This window comes from Athene cunicularia, assembly GCF_003259725.1.
Source record: "Athene cunicularia isolate RWA chromosome 5 unlocalized genomic scaffold, athCun1 chr5_part3, whole genome shotgun sequence".
In the NCBI taxonomy this organism is placed as follows: domain Eukaryota; kingdom Metazoa; phylum Chordata; class Aves; order Strigiformes; family Strigidae; genus Athene; species Athene cunicularia.
The window spans coordinates 1,129,828-1,147,505 of NW_020799103.1; positions in this window are offsets into that span (position 1 = coordinate 1,129,828).

The following is a 17,678-nucleotide window of genomic DNA, read 5'->3' on the forward strand; positions in this document are numbered from 1 at the left end:
CCCTGCCCTCTGGGCGCCTCGCGCGCAGGCGGCCCCCGACGACAAAAGCTGTGCCAGCGTTTACAAGCAAAACAGCCCGCTTCCCCTCTAAGGATCAACAGGGAGTCGATCGAGTCCCCCTCCGCACGGAGCCTCATCACCTACCGGCAGCTCCTCAGGGTAGCAGCGTTTCCCCTCTCAAACCGCACCTGCCTCCACCTTCCGGGGTCCAAAACCTCCTTACGGAGCTCAAGGCAAAGCAGCGTGACCACCAGCAACCGCCTTTCTCAAGACTCTGCTTCCTTTTAGAGCAAAAGCAACAGAGCCCTGCCACAGCCATTGCCCTGTGTGAGGCCCCGGGGCAGCCCGGAAGGTTCTGGAAGTGCGGGACCAGGCGGGCCCAGCTGCCGGCCGTTAGCCCAGCCAGGGCCCCTGCACACAGGTGTGTGCGTTTTGCTGGATATGCCTAAGCAAACACGAAACACATGATTTCACTTAACTGCAGGCGAATGCTAAGCTGTTCTTTCTCTGGGGCAGTTGTCGTCAGGGCCGCGAGCACTTCACAAGACGGTCCTGCAGAGACAGTGAAGCTTCTCCTACAGACCCAGTGTCAGTAACATGGTAACAGTGCCTGTTCCTGCCAGGGTCTGCCACAGGAGAAGTTGAAGGCTTTCCTACTCAAGTTTTTTGCCGTTCGGGTCCCATACCAGACTCTATAAATAATTATTTGTGCATGTGTTTTCTTTTTTTTGTGTTTAACTGTAGAAACAGATTTCTCATACTCAGTATTTCTTAAAGTTCAGCTTTTCCAGCAGACTGCAAGACTAACATTAAAGTCAGGTCACAATTTCCATTACAAACACTGATTTCCAGAATCTTACTACCCTTGAATAAAAATGTCCTGCAAGCAGAAATAAAACTGCAGAAAGCAATTAGAGCACTAGAACAGAGGCATAGTTTTGTACCTACTACCACTGGGTTTATGAACCTATTTCCACTTTTCATGAGTCAGTAATCTGACTCTTTAAAAATTGTATTTTTCCAGTGCAAAGCAAAGCAGACACATTGTTCAGATGATGCCTGAGTGCTCATTGCGATGGACTGGCAGCTGCAAGCAAACCCTCACAGCCACCATTGGGCAGCGGGGACAAGATAGTTTGTACTGTTTAAACAAACATGCTAATGAAGATTTGTTTTAGAAAAAATGAGAAGCATTTGAGCACACCAAACATTAAATCCTCATTTAATGATGGGAAGTGTTGTATGTCCTTCCAACACCCAGGCACAATGCCACAACTTTTACAAGCTGCTTAATTTTCTTTCTAATGCCTAAATGTACGTGATGGACATATGGTGTCATACCACCCTCAGCTGGGAATTGCTTTAATTTTATTTTCTGTCACAGTCTGTATGCTCGTCCAATGTTTTAGTGATTGTGAAATATAAGTAAAGGAGGATTACTTTGAAACACTTTGAAATGGAAAAAAATCCAGCAAGGGAACTTGAAACAACAGTAAACGTGACACCTACTGTACAGCACAAAAGATCCCATGAGAAGGGGAGAAAGTCTTTCCGTTGTGAAAAATAACGAGAGAGAGAGAGAGAGAGAGAGAGAGATGCCACTGCAGGACCACTACCAGAAGATATTTAAGAATCAGAAAAGATAAGTACCTAGCTTTTGGGCAATATTTTGTTCCCAGGGTCCCACCCTTGTGGATCGATACAGTACTTACTGACAGCAGAGATTATGAGTTACCGCTGTTGCTGTTACAATGGACATCTTAAATGCATTTTCATCAGTCTTTCCCTCTAAACTAAAATTAGTGTGCTGACTGTGGTCTGAATTCAACAGGAACATAAGCAGCACAGTACTACACATTTCCAACACATGAATGATGAACAAGGATCTTTTGGGCACAGTTTCATCACAGCCACAAAGCCAATGCTGGCCCAAGGGGCAGTATCACTCTGCCTGCTGGACACTTCCTTCCCTTCTCTGCTTCTAGTATCAACATTTATCAATTGATCTGACAGTAACTTTTTTTTTTTTTTTGGTCAAGTTTCACCGTAATGCAATATAAATGATAGAAGTAGCATACAGGAGGTGAGTGGGAACTAGGCCCCAGCTTTTAGCAGTAGCACAGAAGCCAATTGTGAAGCTGCACCTTCTCATGACTAGAAAATAGGAAGCAACGTTTCTGAAGGCAGATGACACATTTTATTAGATGACCTAATGCAGCTGGGACAAAAAAATAGCAGTTTCAAAACTCAAGCCCTTCTTCAAGAAACATACCTGCTGAGGAATGGATTTGCCAGTCAGTTTAACACTGAGAAAGGCAGTTACCTGTCAAAACCAACCAAACAAAAGCTTTGATAAGTCTTTGGGCCAAAACTGAACATGACCCCACAGCTTGGTGGTTGGATGATTTGTTTGTAAGACCAAGTGTAGTTCCTGTTGCAATTAGTATTAGGTTATTTTATATATAGTGAAAGTATTTGTCCCTGCCCATGGCAGGGGGGTTGGAACTAGATGATCTTTAAGGTCCCTTCCAACCCAAGAATTAAGCCTCTCTTCTTCTTGTGCTAAGCAGGTGAAACAAGCTTGTGCTATTCAGTGTCTATTGGGTGTGACCACATCCCTTGTATTTCAAGCAGAAAAGGCAGGAAAATAAGTAACTTGTAAAACTTGAATCAGCTTTGATTTGGTAAAAGTGCCATGATGTTCAACCTATAAGTGGTTTTTCACCTGAACAGTGACTGAAACTTAGTGGATCCTGACCTTGACTGGGCTGTCTCAGAGGAGAAAGCTCTTAGGAGCAGTGCATGAACCTGTTCTGTCAGCTACTGAATTTCTTCTCTTTTATCTCTTGCCTGTCCTCAAGGTTATTCAGTTCCTCTTTATCATACTGTAATTCTCTTGCACAGTAACAATGTTTCCCAGCTGCATGCCAACAGCAGGTTTCATTAGCAAACTCTTCATTATTGTGCAAAGGTCATTAATGAAAGCATCACATGTTTGGCCCCAAGAAAATTCCTTGAAGTTATCTAGTAGCAAACTCCCTCTAGCCTCATAACTCTGCTTAAGGAGATGCCAACCTCATCTTACATCCTTAAATCTCAAAGCTTCATTATAATACCCAGCATGTGAGTTATCTTAATCTGCTAAGTACAGAATTAATAATGCATTGTAATGCTATTGTGAACCATACTGCAGAAGGGTGTAGATTTCTTCAAATGCAACATGTCTATACTAATTCTTGCATGTAAGCAGGGAAAAGAGGATGGCCTAAGACAATAACAGTTTATCAGAAGACTAAAAGGGAAAACATTTGAGTTTATATATCACAGTCAGACAAAACAAGATCAACTGACCTGAAATACAGTGGTCTGAGCAAAAGCCACACATGCACTCTGATTCCAGCCACATCGAAGAAGTAGCAAAATTCTTGTTGTTATTTTATCAGGAAATAATAAAGAAAGAAAATGCATGTGTTTTCAAGAAGCAGAAATCTAGCTGTATCACATACTTTCATTAAAATATAAGATTGGATATGGATTAATCAATTAGTCATCTGCATTAATCAAAGAGAATGTTCTACTATTACCCAAAATTAAACAAAAGGCCCCTTTAGACTTGCATTGCATGCCAAGTAGTTAGCACAACCACCCACCAGCCTGGCTAGCTGCAATGTTCCCAACGGAGGAACCATTTTTGGTCCAGTGACCAAGTGGTTCTTGGAGGTGTGCAAAGGAGATCTCAGAACCAAGCTGAATCACTGACCTGGCTGATCTGAAGGCCCTGAAATGAGTAAGGTATTACTTCCCTTACTGTGTAACAATTATCAAAAGTACAAGATACACCAAAGATATTTAACAGCTACTGAAAATAAACAGGGAGACTGAATTTTTGTCTTGTTTCCTGATGCTGTTAGATCAGGATCTTCTTGCCTCCACTTTTTCCTCCACTCATCATTTTTCACTCCTTCAAGGTTCACAGTTACTGTGCAGAACCTATTTCCTCTCTCCAGTCAAGAACTCTGCTATGTCCACCTTGGCATCAAGCCTTGCTTCTTGTGCCATATCACCCGGTCCATTTTTGTTTTGTTTCATTCCTGGAAGATTTTTAAACTGCCTTATTCTGCACTATATCTAATAGTAGGTTAGCTTAATAAAACATGGTTGATTTGTATTCACAGGATTGGGTCTTCTTTCTAGTCTGTCATCTCAATGGTATCTGGCAAGTTTATCTGGGGCATATCATCCTGAAAAGCATTGTTTGTGTTGGACAAAATAAGTAACCCAAGATGAACATAGCTGCATGCACAAAGTACATCAGAAGCTTCAGAAGCTTTTTCATTTGCTATTCTGTGCATTATAAACACACATACGCATCTGAGTACAAGAAAAAACATGCAGATTACCATTCAAAAATTAAAACACATAAATCATCATGGAGAATACAGTATCATTGATAAGGTTTCTTAAATATGTTTATGTATTACTTATGAGAATAATTTACAAGGATATGAAAAGTATAGCCAAGAATTAATGAATTTGGAAATCCTAGGATTAAGACTGTGCATATTCATTATGATACACATCTTTCCTACATGAACAGCTACTGTTTCTTCAACATGACCCATGCCTGCCTCAGTGTTAAGACAGATTGATTACTCTCTATTGAACTGCTATTCACTATTTGGTTTTGTTCTTATTTGTTCACTGGCCAAAAGCCAGTACTGTAGTCAGCACACACTATTCCATTACTGCCTTAAAGGAGGAATATTGGACTTTAGTGTGTATGAATCTTCCTTCCTCTCCTTTTACATACAAATGATTTCATAGCAGAGAGAGGCCAGGTCAGAAACATGCAATGGAGCATAATGCAGAGTTAATTCCACTGTTCCAGTAACTCCACAGCAAACAGAGCTCATGCTGTCCACATCAGAGCATAAACTATCCTGGGTACCAGAGGCAGGTTAGCGCAGCAGCACACCCATACTGAAACATGTGGCTCCAGTACAGCCACTCAGAGCTGACAGGCAGTCCCGCTTGCAGTGCCATATGTGGCTGAGAAACATCCTCTGTGCTGCACGGATACAGACAGGGCTGAGGGGCGCTTGGCCTCACGCCTGGTTGTTATAGGGAGGATTCAATCTACAGAAAGTCTTATCCCTTAAACTCTACGACCACGCATCAATTTTGATGCTGTTGACACCTACAAAGTAAAATATTTTAGAAAAAGAATTATTTAAGGAAGAGATCAAAATTAGTTTGCTTTAATTAAAGTGGTTTAATCCAAATGGCATTTCTGGTGGAAGTGGTGAGATTTTCCAGTAGAGCTCTACAACTAGAAGGACTGTTTTATTGACTTAAAACACATTTTAAATTACTGGACAGTAGATAAGACACCAGGCCTTGAGTGACTGGCCCCAGATACCCTCAACCAGCAATCACTCTTGATATTACAACCTAAGGCGTAGCACCAGACAGTTTTACTGGTAAATCCAAGAGGTCCTCTTATTATGCAGTTCCTTAAAGCAGGAACTTCTTCCTTCTTAATAAACAAACATGCTGAAATGTCTGAAAGCCAATAGAAAATCATGATCTTTGCTGACATCTGATGGAAGAGCCAAATTAGGTTTTTCTCACCCCATTCACTGTCACATAGCAGGGGTCACACACCAGGATTTTTACCTCAGTAAGGCATGAAAGGTAACTGTGGCATTCAGTTATGTGAAATAAAGACACTGCCAATGAAGACATAAGTAAAAACACCCATTTGTTAAAAATGCCTGAGTTTGCTTTAAATAATAATAAAAAAAAAAAAGAGTAGTGACAGGAATGCTGTGTTCCTGTTAAAGGCCCTAAATAACTATTAGTATGTTTTTGTGTGTTACACACTCCATTAGCTTCATAAATATAATCTTAATTTATAATATATTGTTTAAAAATAGGTACTGTTGGAATGAAAGGCTGTACTCAGTAGATCTCTGTATAAGCTAAGAGAACTGAAGGTCAGCCTGTGGCATCCAGAAGACCCTGTTTACTAATTCATGCCGTGTTTCACAGGTGTGCTGTAAGGACACAACAGCAGCATTTGCACTTGTTAGTATTCTGCAAAGGTGGAGAGCTTATTGGATTTTTCTCACTCGCCTGTCATGCTCTAAGGGATTCTAGATCATTAATGATCAATAGATTCGTTTAGATAAGAATGATAATTCAGACAATTGAAAAACATATACGCTCCCTTAATGGGTCTGTGGTATTAGCTGCAAATGAATGCGCTGTTTAACCCTCCCCTGAGTAATAAATGTGCTATCTGAAGAGCATATTTTAGAATACCAGTTATTCTAGCTTTGATGATTCCATAACTGCAATGTAGTATTTGGTTTATTTGTCCAAACACTTTACAAATATGCTTCCTTTAAATTTATCAAGATCCTGAGCTCTGTTTAGACCTTCTGACCTCATTGTATATTTAGTTACTGCAGCAGCCTCTGCAGCTACAAATGTAAAATGTTCTCTCTTAAGGAGCTGCTCAGTGTTGTCAAAGGTTATTTTTAAGTCCCAAGAAGGCAAAGCCCAAGATCCAAGAACAGAGTCCTTATTGTCCATACATCTGAAGCCAACTTCAGTCTCTGCTGTACATTCACCCCCCCTTTGGCCATGATCCAGGCCCGCTGCATGCATGCAGTGACGACAGGCACAGACCTAGAGTGAGACCCGCGGGAAGGCAGCAGGCGTGGGGTCCGTACAGCGTCGCCAAGGGGGCACATGGTCAACTGCATGTCGGAGGGACAGCCGTGACACGCCATTTTTAGAGCCATTTTTGTGGACAGGACAGACTTCTTCAATCTTCCCTGTTTTCTTATATTGAAATAACTTTTAACTTCTTTTTTTTTTTTTTTTTTTTTTAATTTTTAAATCTTATGCAAGGTACTCCTCAAATTCTCTCTTAGCCTTCTTAATTTCCTGGTTATATTCGATCTGTTATGAGTTATTGACTTTCCTGTTCTCTTCTGGAGGACAAACTTTTCCATATTTTCTACAGTCCTTTCTACATGATAATCACCTTAATTTTCTATTGAGCCATATAGGGTTTTTACTGGACCACTCTTCAAATTTCAGTGCAGAGTTTGTCTTGATTTCTAACACACTTTTAAAAAATACTGTCTAGGCTATCTCTAGGCTTCTTGCTTTTTAGCCTGCTCCTCCCTTAATGCTTTCTCCTCCTTTTGACCAGTTGCTTTATTAGTATGCAGTTCCTTTTCTTTAAATGGAACACTTGTGTTCTGGATTTATTTTGTTTAGTCTCTCCTGCTGCAGTGTTAAAGCTAATTGCTATTACAGATCAGCTCTCCCACATACTTCCTGAACTGGCCCTGTTCAGGACTATTCAGGACCAAAGACAGAAGAGATCTTTTCTGGGGTTGAAGACTAGTTCTGGAAAGCAGCTATTAACTACCTCCAAAACCCCTATTTCTATGTCCCATCATAGATGATGAGGCATTAGTTCTGTTGGCAGCTGAAGCATCCCAATATTAGTACCTGTCCTGAATTTGCAGGTTCTCTAAACTCTATCCTCTATCTATATCTTGATTGAAGGTTGCTGTAATTATACAATCCTAATGTTACTTTTTTTATTATTACAGTGTATACTTCAAACCACAGGGATTTCATACCGTTTTCTCTTTTTCAACAGTTTCATTCTGTTACACTTCATTTTAGACTCCAAAAACAATGCAACCCCTCCACATGCACATCTTATTCTGTCAAACTGTGTAAAGTTGATAGCCTGGGAACATCACACACACCAATTACCCTCTTTCTGCAAGGTCTCTGAGCTGCCTCTCTGTTAGGCTCATCATATGAAACCAAGCAGCCCAGTTCTCCCATCTCATTTCCCAGGCTTCCAGCACGGGCAAGTTTTGCCCTTGGCCTGTTGCCAACTACATAGGACACACTGTCAAGTGACATAGAAAAGACTCTGATTTGCGGTTGTGCTTTCTTCCCAGGCTTTTCAGACACGCACTGAACAGCAGCCATGGCCATTTGGGGGATCACAGCCATCTGACATCTGTGCTCCTCTACATCTGTCAGCTTCCTCCCAGTTTTTAGCACTTAAGTTTTCAGAGCCAGCAGCCTGGCTCCTTTCTAACCAAGGTTTCAACCCTTCCTTCCTGTTCCTCCTCTTCTGAAATGTTCCCCAGTTCCTAATGTATATAAATCTCCTATCACAGTATCTAAACTAAATAATTTCTAACTGAATATTATGTTAATTTCTGTTCATGAACAACAATTGATCATCATCATCTTAGAAACTCCCCATCTATTACAGATGAGACTGCTACCAGAGCACAGAATTTCTAAAATGTTTGAATTTTATGAAAGGTTATTAACAGGCAGCTGCCAGATTATTAGCAGGCAGCTCAAGTATCCTATTTATCCGGACAATAACAGTATCAACACTGTAATGCAACTCTTTCCCATACAACTCTTATCAGTTTATCTCCATCATGCCCCGGAGAAATTCCAATAGGGACAAGGGAATGTAATGAGTCCCATGAAGCCTCATTCATGTCAAGCTGTTACAGATAATGATTCAGAAGGGATAAAAGGATGTGGGGCAGCATCCACAGGCTGGGGAATAACAGGGTGTTAAACAACCAGCACCTGTTTGCGAAGGTCAGATAAATACCAGGCAAAAGACATATTTGCTGGTCCTTCAGCTTCACCTTACAGGGTGACAACTACACTCCAGCATTTGTGTAGAAGGGGAAGTTCAGGTTAGTTGGTTAGTTTTGGTTTGTTTTGTTTTTTTGGTTTTGGGGTTTTTTTTAAAAAAAAGAGAGCATCCCATCCCAGAAATGGTTCCTTAAGAGCAGTGCAGATACATTTTAACTTGCTGCACATCTGTGTTGTCATTCGGACCCTAGCTTCTGAAATCACAGGCAATTTCAGTAGAGGGAGGACTGTTAAAGCTATAGCATCTACACAAAGGCATACCACAAATAGCAGTGACTTGTAGCCAACAGCAATTCACCTTTAAAACAAAATCCTACCCCTGTACCTCTTGAAAGAATTACCACTCCTATGACTAGAATAAGCAAGTTATTTTTGCCCCTCTTCATTTTGTCTCTTTAGTTTGACTTACGGAGTTATACATCAAACCATATACAGTGGCATATCTGATTTACAATGTGAAAGATAAATGGTAAAAACCATCGCATTCAATGGAAAGTACAGCATTTGGAAATGTCCAATCGCTTCCCAGAGCTGCTCAGTCATATGATAACTGTCAGGGGCTAGATGAACACCAGGAATGAATAAATTCATGTTCCAGATCTGTACAATTTGTGGTTTGGAGTCCCTGTTGCAATTAAAAACAGGATTTCCATAGCAGTCAGATTGGATCAGTGAAAACTGGTACGGGAAGTCAGAGCTGCAGAAAACATTCTGAAAGACGAGTGAGAGTTCATGGTCTCATCTTCATGTCAGAGAAATGTCATAAAGCCTCCATCACACCTGGACAAGGCATTGCTATAAACTATGCATCAGAATGGGGAAAGGGTAAACAAAACACTGACTGCACTGCCTGGTGTGACAAGCACATTCCTCCTTGTAGGAATATGCCACAGATTCCATGACAACAATAAGAACTAAGATATTTATAACTTTGAAAGCCAGTCTGTGTCACAATGCCACAGTTTGCATTCATGGACCAAGGATAATTTCAAAAAGTTTTGCAAGGAAGTACCTCAGCTGTTTAAGGGACTAGGTGTGCTTTGATTCACGTATGACCTGCAATTTGACAACGTATTTGAGAAGTGACCTTGTCCAGGATAACTACCAGCAGTGCTGGGTGCTTTAAGCAACGGTGAATCTGAAACAGTGTGGGAAGACTGATCGGTTTTGAAGTTGGGCTACAGGGAAACATACTGATCTGTACAATTAAAGTAATCATAATCTGTGCCCCTTCCCTTCAAGCATCACGCAATTAAACAAATACCTTGATGAGTCTGTCATCTCACCTCTGTATGGCCTGCAGACAGCATGTGCGTTCTGACTTCAGCCTCATACCCATACAGCAGAAAGGAAGGATTTTCTTGGATACATACATATTGATTCAAAGAACAAAATTAATGTCTTAGACTTCAATGAGCTGAAAATTCAGTGACGTTTTCAGTCCTTCTGCAATATCCATTTTATCCTCAATAAAGAAACTCTCACTCTCTCAAAATTAAGTCTTTCTATCCAGATTTAGAGTTCTTACATATCCCTCAAAATCCAAGCATGCTTTGCATGCTGTCTGTCCTGAAACAGAGATATTCAATACACCAGGCATTTTCACATATTTCTCCCCAATGCCTTTCTTTGCCCAGCCGAACACCGTATTTTTCCTGCCACAACGACAGTTTCCAGAAACAAGATCTTGTCACCTGCCCTTTGCCTTGAGCACAGCCACTCGGTCCCACCACCTTCTCGATGTAAGCTCCAGTATTCATGAGGCTGGGAGGTGAACTCAAGACAGTTAAACATCACAAATTCTCAATTTATTTTTCAGATTGTTAACTACTCTGCACAGCTGCTATATATAGCACATACGCTCACGACAGCACAAAGAAAGCAACAGAATGAAGTGGTCCATGCTAAATACTCTTTTCATTGACAGCCCAGAGAAGTAACATTAAAGAGATGGGTCACCGTTACCTAAATAATTCATCAGCACAAATAACAATTTGTCCAATAACAAGATCACAGTTTATGAGTTCCCACCTGTGGAAATGGTGTCTCCAGTAATGTCAGGAAATCAAAAGAATTTGTTTTAAGAGCAGAATAGATGGCAGAAGATGCAGCTCATACAGGTCTTCCCACACCATGGTCTTCTGACAGTTTCACTGATGGTGTGCTTGCAAAGGCACACCAGAACCTGGCAGATTTAAAAAAAATCAGTAGAATAGGCTTTCTGATGTTTGATCTTCAGTGAAAAAGAATGATTATATAATTCACTGCACAGTGTACAGAGAGCCACTTTAGGACAGACAGTTACAGAGCCGTGAGTGAAGAGGCAGAACAGAAGATTTAAAAACAACTCTCTCTCTAAAGATGCGTGTTGATGTAGTGAAATGAGACACATTCAGAATTCATAATCACAAAAATCGTAAAATAGTTTGGGTTGGAAGGAACCTTTAAAGGTCGTCTAGCCCAACCTCACGCAATGAGATCAGGCGCTCAGAGCCCCGTCCAGCCTGGCCTTGAACGTTTCCAGGGCTGGGGCACCATCTACCATCTCTCTGGGGCAGAATCCCCTCCCTCGCCCTGCTGGCCACGCTTCTTTTGATGCAGCCCAGGACACGGTTGGCTTTCTGGGCTGTGAGAGCACATTTCCAGCTCACGTCCAGCTTTTCATCTACCAGTACCCTCACAGCCTTCTCTGCAGGGCTGCTCTCAATCCCTTTCATCCTCCAGCCTGTCTTGATGCCCGGGGGCTGCCTCAACCCAGAGGCAGGGCCTTGAACTCGGCTTTGCTGAACCTCTTGAGGTTCACATGGGTCCACCTCTCAAGCTTGCCCAGGTGCCTCTGAATGGTATCTCATCCCTCAGGCGTGTCAACAGCACCACTCAGCTTGGAGTCACCTGTAAGCTGGTTGAGGGTGCACTTGATCCCCTATGTCCTTGATGAAGATATTAACCAGAACTGGTCCCAGTACGGACCCCTGAGGGACACCACTCGCCACTGATCTCCATCTGGTCACTGAGCCATTGACCACTGCTCTCTGGGGGAGACCATCCAGACAATTCCTTATCCAACAAACAGTCCCTCCCTCAAATCCACAGCTCTCCAATTCAGAGAGAAGGATGTTGTGGGGACCATGTCAAAGGCCTGCAGGAGTCCAGATAGATGACAACTGTAGCTCTTCCTGAGGTTTAGAATATTATCACACCGTACAGATGGTTCATAGCTGGGTACACATTTTATTTATGCTTCTGAATTTCAAAAGCGTTGAGAGTCTTAGTGTTATCTCTGAAAGTTTTTCTCTAAATAAGGACTACAAGACTGAATGGGATATGAAAGACAAGCAGTGCTTGTTAACAAGTACAGCAGTATGAAACATCACTCTATTGCACCAAGACTCGAGTTTTCCTTTTTGAGGTGTTTTTCTTGTCTTCCATCTTGCCTCATTCACTGGTGTGTATACAGAATGTATTTTGAACAACCTAAATTTTTGTCAGAATCTACTTTCATAATACAAAGAATAAACAGACGCCACCCCAACGTTTTGAATGCCAACCAAGATAAGGAAGCTGCAGTCGCTAAGCTCACTTCCCCAAGCAGTCTTGTGTGCTCTATAACCTACAGGACTGACACAACCCAACCTACCAGGAGACCAAGAGAGAGTTCCTGCTTGCTTTCTGCAGTATCCTAATTGCACCACTGAAAACAGCACTTAACCTGAAGATGCAGATTTGTCTAATGCAGAACACTGCGGGAATGGCACGGGAAAATATTAGAGAATTGAATTCTGTGTCAAATGCAAATAAAGGACCAACAACTAAGTCTCTCACTGCAATCACAGGAGAATAATTATGCATATTATGTTCATTTGTTCCCTTAAGTGTTACTGCAGAAGTTATACGAAAGTTCTTATTAATGTTATTTAAATCCTATGTTGGCATGAAAGAATTCATCCTGATATTATGACAAATGATGAAACACAACATTAACATAAACTTATTTATATGAGAAACCCTGCTGACAGAGCATTTCTTCATTTGATGTTTTACATTCTCCCTTTCCAAGGCACTCAGTCAAGTCTCCCATCAATTACACCCATGCAAAAAAAATAACTTCAATAAAGCTTCTATGAATTAATCATTCTAAGAGTCAGTGTGTAATAGTAAGTTGGTTTTGACAAGACTAGTAGATCAAAATAATAAAATTCAAAACCGGAGTTATCTATAGTGTCCAAGGAAAAGACTAGTAGCTTTAGAAGAGATAGTACAGTACGTATGATTCTTTCTACTGGACTATGTAAAATTGCTTGTGTTAACAGAAGGAGTCTGGCTGTGTGTGTTTGGTTTAAGTTGGTAAGAAGGGATCTTTCTTTTGCTGTATCTGTACTGGCCACTGTTAAAAAGCAAGCTCCAACAAGAACTTTGCTTTCCCACAGACACTTCTCTGCACCCAGCACTGTTGTTCTGCAACTCATAACTACAGCTTGGAAGTCTCCTGCACAGTACAGTGAACTCTACCTACTTGATTCTGGTAACCTCATTACTGTGTGCTTAAAGAAAAAAAAAGCCTACCACTACTCAAATGAATGGTCATACAGTAGAGCACCTTAAGCACCACAGTCAATGTCTCAAGACACTTCTAAAAAGAATTGCTTTGACACTTTTGTTCCAGAAGTAAGCACATACTCAACGAAAGACAAGCAAATTCCAAAGTACAGTGGTAAGACAACTTAAACACTGACAAAAAAATATTCTGTGTAACTCCCAAGAATATTTGGTTTGATTTCTCCCCGTTTGGGAATTAGAATTTAAAAAGCCTAACATGGATTTTTTTTTTAACGTCTTTTACCTCTTAAACTATAGTGCAGCTATTTTGTTAAACAGCAATGTAAAAACAAAGCAAGTTAAGTGTTGGATTAGCAGACGACAGCACCAGAAACAGGTTTCAGGTTTTAAAAATTAAGTTACAGGGAAGGCTTCCTCCCTCTTATGTCCTTGAGGACCTGTGAATACTGTTGTGGGTGGCGGTGTGTTGGCAAAGCAAATGTCAGCAAACTGCCTCCCCTTACACAAGTGATTGATTTATCAGTTTAATAGAGCTGTAAATCAAGAAAAATGTTCCTCAAGCCTTAACAGTGAGCTACAAGCAAATAATAGGCAACAAGCTCTGATGCAGAATAAAAATATAAATACTTGTGAAATACAGCATATGCTACATTTTCCTGTCAGCAGCCCACGGAAAATCTGACCACCATGATTTCTAGCTACATGACACGGTTCTTGAATTCTGGTGACAGAGCCTTATAACATTGATGTGGGGTGCCCTTGCTTTCGTCTGTAGGGAGCACCCACGTGGTTTTTATTACATTTTGCTCAATTTAAAACAGAAAGAAGCCAGTACAAGGAAGATAAAAACAGTGCTACAATGCGCTAAACAAGAAAGGATCCTCCAGCCATATAGCAAAACCAAAATTCTTTGCCTCGGTGCTTTTATATGTACAGAATTCAGAAAGCTATCGATGTCTGTAACTGTTTGTACAAGATATAGAGTGCTGATAATGTGTATGATTACCCTATAATTCCCAAAAGATTCCTTAAGTACTTTTGTCCCTCCATCTAAATACATCACTGTCACACTACCTGCCTTCTGTTTCTTTGCACGACTATGTTTCCGGCATATCGTGCCATTTCTCTCTAGAGTTTCTCCTTCTTTCTTCCCATCCTTGCAAATTTAACAGGATATTTGCTAGTTAACTCTTCTACACTGTGAAATACAGAAAGCAAGCTACACTGGAAAAGGATAGATGTTATCTAGCAGCCTGCAGCAGACAATTGCTAGCTGCACAGAGGCTTGAGCCTGTAAACATCTGTAAGACAGCAAAGGTTTTCAAATGATAAATTAAGTTCTCACTCATGATTGTGCGTATTTTTGTAACGCACAAACCAGTTCCTAAGTAAAACCTTAAAACTTCAACCATGACAAAAGTATTTGAGATTCTGTTTCTAAGAGTTATTAAAATTGGATAGCTCAAGGCATTCTGGAGATAGAAGATGTGGTGGCAAGGGTTTAACTTTAGATGAGCATTCTGTTTCAGTTACCTGAAAATATCCAGCTTGGGTTTGATGCATTTTTTTTCTCCACATTTGCTTCAACATTGAAGCATATATGGGGTTTTTACTGCAAATAATAGTAGGTTTTCATTCAAGAATGGGGGGTGTGCGTGTGTGTGTAGATTTCAACACGTTAAAAATATAAATTCCTTTTTTGTGGTTGAAACTAATTCTGTCATGTAAAAAAGACAAGGCAAAGATGAGGGGGAATGGGCACAAGTTAGTCCTGGGGAGATTCCCATTGCACACAAGAGGAAAATTTTTCACAATGAGAACTGGAATAATGTCCCCAGGGAAGTGGCGGATTCCCCAACACTGGACACTTCTAAGATTCAGCTGGACAGGGGTGCTGGGCTGTCTTGCCTAGAGCATGCTTTTGCCAAGAAAGGTTGGACCAGGTGATCCCCGAGGGCCCTTCCAATGCAGTGTTCTATGATTCTATGAAAAGTTTAGTCCTCAGTTGAAAAGAAAAAGCATTTAGTTGATAAATTTCCAACTGTTTCTAAGTCTTACACAACTGGAACACCAGACCTCTATTCCATCTTTCACTCAATACTGGCAAATCAGCAAGGAAAAGGCCAAATACTCGTAGAGAATCAGCGATATCTTTAGGCCTTCAAACCCTTTCCCAGGAGCAGTGGCTTTAGGAACAGCTCAGGCACATCTTCTGCAACCTAGGGGAAGCCCAGGGGAAATAAAAAGACACCAATCACATGGGAATGGCCTCATAATAATGGTCTTTTGTTGTTTTGGTTGTTTTAGTTTTTAAAGCAGTGGCTGTCCTCACTGGATCTGTTCTAACAGTCAAGAACACACCACAGCATGGCCTTCGCCCTGCTGCAAGGAAAGAGCAAGGCAACAGAAAAGATCAGGCAAGAGTAGTGAGGGAAAAGTGGCTTCACCCTCCCAGCACATCACATCCAACAGCTTAAATTCTGCAGCGACCTTTAAATACTGACCTTCATTAGCTTTCACATACTCTCTGACCTCTTGAAGGTCTTTAACACACTCAACTTGATAAAGTGCAGTCTTTTCACTATTATGTCAACTCTCTATCTCTTCCTACCACAACCTGTAGAAATTTTTTACACAACATTTAATTCAAAGTCTGAGCTCTCTACTTACCAGAAATAGAAGCCAAATAATACTGATCTGTTTCATAAGAACAACTTGTTTTTATTACTGAACAAAACCCTAAAATCCCCCAAAATGCAAGAGCTTCCAAAAATCCCTATTATGTCCATGAAAGCCTTCTGTATTTAAAGGCAATTCAACATATTTCAAGAGTGCAAAAATGCTTCTTTCTTCTTCTGATAGTCTAGGAGCACATATATGTGCAATGTGTCATTAGATTAAATGCACTAAATGTTTAACATGCATTAAATATTACAGAAGCAGCAAACAGCAAACTCTGGCACTTGATTACTTCCCCTCAGTGTTTTTCTTGCCTTGCCTTTGTCTGTTAGAATTTAATCACTAAGCTGTACCCTCAGCCTTTGTTTTCTGGAAATAATCAGAATAAAATTAGTTTTTATATAGTGGAGATAAATATGATCAACTTCAGTGGGAAGACTACATCCTATGAAATTAATGTTGTTTACTTGCTTCAGTCTTTTAAGGTATCGTAGCAACAAATTCTAAAGTATTGATACAGCAAATGATCAACCAAGCAGAGAGCCCAGGCAGAAGTGGGTGTGTGCTAGCTTTATTGATACGGTCTGTGTGTGCCTCAGCCTTGTCTATGCTGACTCAAAGGACCACTGCTACCTGGAAGCAGTATCTCAATGTAGTTAGCATTAGATTTTATAGTTTCTTAGATTTTTGTCTCAGAAGCACATTTAAAAGTAATTAGTTCATGAACTTGAAAGAGAAATGCAGTTCATTCTAGAATCCTATTTACCCTAAGTTTCAGAAAAATGTCATTTTCCCGACTCAATTTATACACTGGCTAGACCATCACAAACTTAGAAATTCATTTCGGCTTGAAAAAACAAACTTACCAAGCCAGGTCAATAAATAATGCTGTTCAGTATGGCCAATAAATAACCAATTTAGCTCCTTTCCAAATCCATTTACAAGTAATCATGCAGACATTAAGCAGTTTTATAACTGATACCTAATGGCTCCATAATAATACATTTATTAGAGTTAATAATTCCTTTTATGTTGGTAAATGGACTAGCATGGTTCATCACCACCCCAATAGTCTCTTTATGAACTAAAAGGGAGGCTTGTCAGGGAGTGAGTGGTATACCCCATGAACAAGGCTTCTTTAATGCACTGTTTCTTTTCTGGAGAATAATGTTCAAACACATGTCACAGGCCTGTCATGTCACGGGCCTGTCATGTCACATTATGACAGATTCACTCTCCCAGGTTTTGTCTGAAGCGTGCAGTGACTGCAGCAGACTGGAACATGGAGAAAACTAGCAATCTTTAAAAAAAAAATGTACAAACCCGAAGTATTATCCGTACATATTATCCATCTTGAAAACTCTTTCTGCCATTGCATTTCCCATGGAAACATGCAAAGTCAGGTTTCACCTGTCAGTTAAAGCTTTCAGGTCCTCCACACACACTTGACAGCCTTCAAGCAATTTGTTTTGCAGTTAGAGTTGGATAAGAAATTGTTTCTGTTCCAAATGAGGTGGTCAGGACAGAAACCAAGCAGGAGAAAAGCGATTCTAAACCCCCTTCTTTGTGTTCCTCAGGCTTTAGTTGAGGCTGTGTCCTCCCAGAACCCTGGTACGGGCTTAGGTAGCCCTAGCTTACACTTTGTTTCTCAGAACCCCTTTCCAGGGCCTGGGAAACAGCTGTAGCACCATATACTTGAGCTACATCCCCACCTC